The sequence below is a fragment of the Meleagris gallopavo genome, chromosome 10, assembly GCF_905368555.1.
Source record: "Meleagris gallopavo chromosome 10, MGAL_WU_HG_1.1, whole genome shotgun sequence".
NCBI classification, from domain to species: domain Eukaryota; kingdom Metazoa; phylum Chordata; class Aves; order Galliformes; family Phasianidae; genus Meleagris; species Meleagris gallopavo.
The window spans coordinates 12,922,988-12,929,783 of NC_139413.1; the positions used below are offsets into that span (position 1 = coordinate 12,922,988).

At 42.0% G+C, this 6,796-nt stretch overlaps 1 protein-coding gene across 2 annotated transcripts in view; it reads right to left on the reverse strand.

Moving 5' to 3' along the window:
• TLCD4 (TLC domain containing 4) overlaps positions 1-6,691 on the reverse strand; it is a 42,070-nt gene extending 35,379 nt beyond the window's left edge. For both annotated transcript variants that reach the window (XM_085231887.1, XM_085231886.1), the window contains exon 1: positions 6,554-6,691. The gene's annotated coding sequence lies outside the window, so the exon portion shown is untranslated. The remainder of the gene's footprint in view (positions 1-6,553) is intronic.
• Positions 6,692-6,796: the final 105 nt, after the last annotated feature.

Here is a 6,796-nt window from a genome sequence, read left to right on the forward strand (position 1 = left end):
AGAACACATTCCCTGTCCATGCTGTGGAAGTTGCAAGGATCACGGCTTCTCCCGATGCTGATCTTGACTACCAAAACAAACACACAGGGAAGGGAATTCCAGAGCCAGGAACTTCTCCGTGTTGTTTTGAACAAACTGTACTTCTCATGGACAGGACTTCTGAAAGGCGATTGCAGTTTACCTGATGGTTTCTCAATCAGATGCAAAACAAACAAAAATATTTCAATGCATGAACACACTCTTGGCATGGCTAACTCCTGTGTAAAAACTGCTGGGATCTCCTATCATACCAGTCCTCAGATTCAAAGGTCCAGAAGAAAAGAAAACAATTTGTCTTCAAAGTGTTCTTAAAATAATATGAAATCTCATGCAAGATCTCTATCTTGAAATTCTACTTTTTTTTTTTTTAACTTGTCTTTAATCCAGCATTAGTAAATCAGGAGCTACCGTGACATCTCCTGAGTGTTTTCAAGCATAAGTTTTACTTCTTTTCAGTCATACCTAAACAGTCAGTCAGCAAAATACTTAACATAATTTCTTAGCTCTAAGCAATTGTCTCGTTATCATTGTTTAATTCACAACAACAGGAACAGACCAATCCACATGGCACATGCATTAAATTCACAATACTTGATGCAAATTGTGTATAATTTCCTAATTCATTTATTCATTGAGAGAACAGCATTATGCATCATCTGAGGTTGATGGAGAAACAAACAAACAAACAAAAAATTACCTGTTTTTAAATGGTGTATTGATCACATAATTGAAGACTTAAAATGTAGTGCAGAAGGCAAGTTATCTTGTTCTATTTGGATCGTTAACTGTGAGAGCTTTTCATTAATAGTTTGCTGGACTTCTTACATGTTCGTAACAAAACAGAAAATAGCAAAAGAAGGAATGGCGGATTCCAAATTTTTAATATATTGTCTTACAACATCAATACACAGGCTTGTACAAACTGAAATACTGAAGTAACTTGACCAGTCTTTGTAACCTACAAAGAATTCAATTTCCATGGAGAGCTCATGGAGTCATTACACTAAATTGCCTTTAACAGGGTCTGGACCAATCCCCAGACCTCCAGCCATACCTGGCAGCATCCCCAAAACAACAGTCAATAAATGACATTTTAAAATATAACTGTAAAGACAAAAGAAAAAGGGGAGGGAGAGAAATGAGAACCAAATACAGCACAGAACAAAACCAGAGCACATCATCTCTTCCCTCTTTATATGATCCTTTTTTTTCCAGCTCCAGTACTTTTACTAATTCAATTCCAGATCTTCCGTAATTTTAACCACTCAGAAATGTTTCCTCTTTCGCCTCAGGAACTCATCTTTACTGTGGAGGGCATCACATTTCATATCTTAATAAGCAGGGAATAAAGAGAGCGTAAAAGGTGAGAAACATTAAAACCTTAAAGCCCGAACATGCTGAGGGCAGAGTACTGGAACCTACAAACAGACCTGAGATGCCAGCAGCATCACCCAAGTACTAATTTCCAGGTACCTCTGAGAGGAGGAAGAATATGCTGATGCAAGCTGATGGATGAGGTCATAGATAAGGCTGCCTCCCTCCACCAGCAGCATTAGCAATGGCCAATTTTCTCCTGGCAGCAGGGATCCAAAGAAAGCAAAGCAAATGCGTGCCCTCACATTCTGCTCACAGATCCATGGGAACTCACTAGTTTCAGTGGAGCAGGAAACGTGAAGAGAATCCTACAACCTCACCAGTGAGTACGCTGCAAATTCCTTTTTACATTATAAGCAGACTTGAAGATTTATTTCCAGGAAGGTAGTATCAGACTCCATACTTATTTTTAGGAATATAAATATACACAAAGAAGAAAGGGGGGAGTGGGGAGGAACTTATTTGTCCAGGCTGAGCAGCCAGTGATCTCCAGGCTGCTCAGTACTTCTGAGCTGTGAAACAATAGCCTCTTTCTCCCAGCACTTTGAATAGATCAAAGAACACGAGTTTACATTATGTTGCAGGACCGCTCCCTAAGTGTACTACCCAGTAATCAGGGCAAGCTGCAGTATGCACTTTTGGTGCTGTATACCATGAATGTTCATGCTTCCTGAAACCACATTCAGAACATGTCCACGCTGCTACCAAATGTGGGGTCACTGGAGCAATGCTGGCTCGCTGGTGTGCTGTCAGACAGGGCTGATGGGACATCTGGTAGCAGCGTACCTCGTGCATAGCACAGAAAAACATTTTTCCTACAAGTTGCTACTTTGATTGCAAATTCATAGGTGGTACTTTGGCCCAGAGAGACTTCCATAAGCAGCCTCTTCCCTCCCCGCCCATTCCCACAGACCACATACAGAGACTTGTCACAGCCAAAAAGGGAAATCTGGGTATTTCTAAAGAAACGTAAAATCTGCAGGCAGCTGGAGGGAAGGATACCTTCCTTATTTAGCTGTAAGCTAACACCCACTTTGTTGTCTGCCACCGACGGCAGCATTAGACACCAGAGCACACTACTGGAAATTAAAAGGGAAAGAATGGCAAATGTGAATGGAAGAAAGAAGGCAATTTAATTTAGAGAATTAATCTCATTATTTGAGAGATTTTGTTCCAGCTTTTCAGCCAGTGGGGTCAAGCACTGTTCAAGTGTTTGCAAATGTTTTTTCTGTGTTTAAACAAACGAGAAACATCTTAAATACATATGAGAAATGTTGTGATGCCAGGAAGCACAGCACTAACTGTAATGTGAACATACAGATGTTATTGATCCCAAATACTAGTCAGAGCTTCTAAGATTGCATTACTATAATTGCAATGATAGCAGCTTTTTAAGTTTCTGACTCACAAAAAAGTAAAAGTAAACTTAGTCCAAACAAAATAATTGAAAGTGACTGGAGCTAAAAGGGACGCATTTTGCCAGACTGACTCTGATACACCCTGGTGCTGCCATTACATGAGGTCACCTCTCACTTGGACACTGACCAGCTGCCTGCTCCACCTTGTCCCTAGCTGGTGCACAGCATTCCAGTTCGCAACTTTAATAGTCCCTTCCCTTCCCAACAGGGGAATTTGTCACAACATTCTTGACACTGGTATTGTTCTAAAATCTTCCAGACACAGCTCTACAACTCTAGCATGAGAAAAGATTGATAAGGAACCCAGTCAGAAGTTTTTTCTCTAATCAGAGAACATAATATCACTTCTCTTTTAAGTTTCTAGGTAACATTGGAAGCATGTAAAAAAAAAAAAAAAAGTTTCCTGCAGAAATTGTTCACTTATATAACATTTTGTCTTCCAAATCCCTTCACATACAAAATTATCCTGCAGAAGCTGAGAATATTTAGATACATAACATGACTGAGGTTTTACATGATAAACTGTTCCATAGGGCAATCTTTCCAGTGGCAAAGCCTGGCTGACAGGTTCCTGCCCTTTTCGTCACCCAACCTCGAACTGTTTTGGTAGTTTACCCTCCAATTGTGCTGCTGGAGATGTTTGTGGAGCTGCATTCTCAGTCAAAACACAGCAAAATGACCACATTTAAGAAAGCAAGTGCAAGAAGTATGTGCGGGGCACGTTCCCTGGGGCTGGCAAGAATCCCCTGAACAAGCCTTCTAGTCTAATATCATTAAACTCTAGGAATGCTGTATGAAGATTTTGACCGGAATCACTTCATCTACTTACTCTACCTTAAGTTACTTTGGAGTAAAAATCGCAGACCGAACAACCTGAAAAAACTCATCAAATGGGCAAGGAATTTAGAAAATATTTATCTAAGAAGGCACCAAAAGCCACATATCATCTGAACAACACAAGTACTTCATTTTCTTATTTTTTTTTAATTAATTTTACATTCATTATACTTTTTATGCCTACTTCTAGAACTTATCATTAGAAGGAGAAATGAAGCAATCAAAGTGCCAGTTAAGAAAGCATGAACACAAGGTGTACTTTAGTTGCAGGAAAAGAGTTTCTTGGAGACATGCAGCAGATGTACGAGTAAGAATATTCCACAGAGAACATTCACACACAAAAAGGACCGCAGCATGTTTTTCTTCATACAATAATAAATAGGAAAAAACAGATTTAAAAAAAATGGTATTGCTTTTTTTTTTTTTTTTTTTTTCCCCCTATCTGTGAGTTTAGAAGTTATTTTCTTTTGGATAACAGCAATCAGTTACATAGAATAAATCTGGATAATTTCTCCTCCAGTGACAAAGTTCAAAGGTACTTTCTGCATATGCAGCAGAAGTACTGGAAAGAGCCTTTGCAATTACTGCACTGACATCACTTTCTGACAAATTACTTCAGGGCGACTGCACTGCTTCTCTCACACAAATAGATTCTGCATTCAGTGGCAGCATTTTTCATTTACAGACTTGAGAACTGTTGTCTGTCACTAACTGTGGTCTTCCTTGTACCTCATACCTCACCTGCTTCACATCATTTAGTCAGTGTGACCACAATGTGCTAATCTTCAGGAGAGTTGCTGCTTTCTATTATTAACTTTTACATGCATATCCCATGCTGAGACAAAGCATTCTCAAGGCACTTGGACAGGGAACTGATGACTGCGTGTGCAACACAGCCAAATGGAGAGCAACCTGCCCGCTCCATCTATTGAGCTACTTAACTCCTACAGGACTGAGCCTGCTATTTTCCTGCTCCAGGACACTGACTGTAAGCAGGGAGTTGCTGCGATATGAAAGAACACAAACACACTGGAAAAAAAAAAAAAAAGTCCTACTGAAATACAAAAGACATAATTAGCAGTGTTACACTGCAGATGATATCTTTACAGGCTCACTCAGCTTTCAAAAAGAATAAAAGTAATAAAACATCTGAAAGCTTTAGGTTTGCAGGTTGCAGATTGCCTATTTGGTCTTTAAACAGTTATTTTAACTGGCCTCACCAAACTCTGGCTCTTCCCTCAAGCTTTGCAATCAGTTGCGTATGCTACTTGAAAGCTATATCTGGTATTCAAGCAGAATTCCCAGTGACTAAGACTTCCAGCACTTGTCCTAGGAGCTTATTGTTACCTTTCTAGACTCCTTGAAACTCAGCGTCTTTGCTTTGTATACACACAATCATCAGATCCTCAGTTTCCTAGTTCAAGGAACAGGTGCGTATCACTCTTACCTTTTCCTCTTGTTTCTAAACAACTTGCTCAACCAAATAAATAAATAAATAAATCTTCCAAATTTACCAGGCCTAGAATAGTTTTTAATGAATTTCACCAAAACATCCTCACAGAGGTATTCAGCATAGAAAGAAGTATACATATACAGGGGAAATAACACAAAAAGATGAAAATAAATTCAAATTTTTCATATTACTCTCTGCTGCCAAGATTTCAAGATTGTTTTTCAGAATACAAAGCCCAACAAAGGGCAGCTCCTTAGAACTTCTTACAATATGAAAAAATAAAAATAAAAATAGAGCAAAGAGAAGCTGTAAGAAAAGCCCTGAAAAAAGAAATTATTAAATAAAAACAGTTGCTATCTACACTCCCTGTAGTAAATTGGGATATATTTTACATTAAGGACATTCTTTTCACTGAAAAAAGCGTGAGAGGAGAAAGATACCAAAACAGACAAAAATAGGATTAAATTGCCTGTACAACTTGCTAACTTGTTTTAACATAGTAGTTATTTTCCAAAAGAGGACCCCATTGCTTTCTTCCTTTCTTCTGTAATGTAAGGTCACGTATCTCTATTGTTCCTAATTATTAGTTTTGTGAAGCTAATTAAGTGGAAAGCAAAAATAATTTTTGAGATTTATACATCCCCAACAGAACTATTAATTAAAGCCTTGCTGTTTCCAAATGTCAGTGATGATTAAGTAGCAATTGCTTTTGTGAGGCTGGCTATAAGACAGTTACTCATCTGAGTGGAAGATCGTGCTATGGCAATACTTTTAATAGTCTGCTTCAGACGATTGCCTAATTACACGTTGTACCGAGTGAGAAAGGACAGCACATAACGTGAAGAACTGCTGGCCATGAATCAGGAGGATTCACTCAGCTCCTAAGCCGGCGGACGGTAGCTGGGAAGCACGCACCTTATTTGTAAATGACGCAGCAGTTACTCGAGCCCATGGCTGGCACACGTTTTTGTGACAAATGACAGAGAACCGTCCAGCTTCCGAGGCTAAAACTGCAGCGTTGGATCTCCCGTGTCCGCGCACACGAGGCAGGCGCGCACAGCGGTTACCGGCACGTGGCTGACACACCATCCACAGAGCCGCGGCGCCGGACCGCTCCAAGAAGTTCTGGAGCGCGCCGACCCTACCTGCTAGGCTGAAGGACGGCTCTGACGGAGGTCCCTCTTCCCTAATCACCAAACGCAACCCTCGCTTTGCCAGCAACGGCACCCCTCGCCCGAGATCAGTCCTGCGCTCAGCCGTCCGCACAAAGCTGGACGCTGCAGGGACGGGAAGAGCGCAGATCTGGTGCCGCAGGCTTCGTACAGAAATCCAGGGCTGAAGCATTAGAACAAATCAAACCGAGAACCGTGAGCGGCAGTAAAGCATTACTATTCCTGCTCCACGCATCGTTAGGCGCTACGCGCATACGTACCTGGGCAAAGCTCGCTCCCGCGCGCCGGCCTGCGCTCCGTGCAGCGCCAGAGGACGGGCAGCGGTGCGCGCCTACCGATGCGCACAGGCGAGAGCGCGGCGCACGCCGAGGACGGGCGCGGGGCCGCGCGCATCGCTGTCCGCTCTCGCCGTCCGACAGCGCCGGGTCAGCCCCCGCCGCCCGCACGCGCCGCCCCTGCCGGCACCCGGCCCCGCTCCGCCTCGGCGCCCCGCCGCCCCCCCG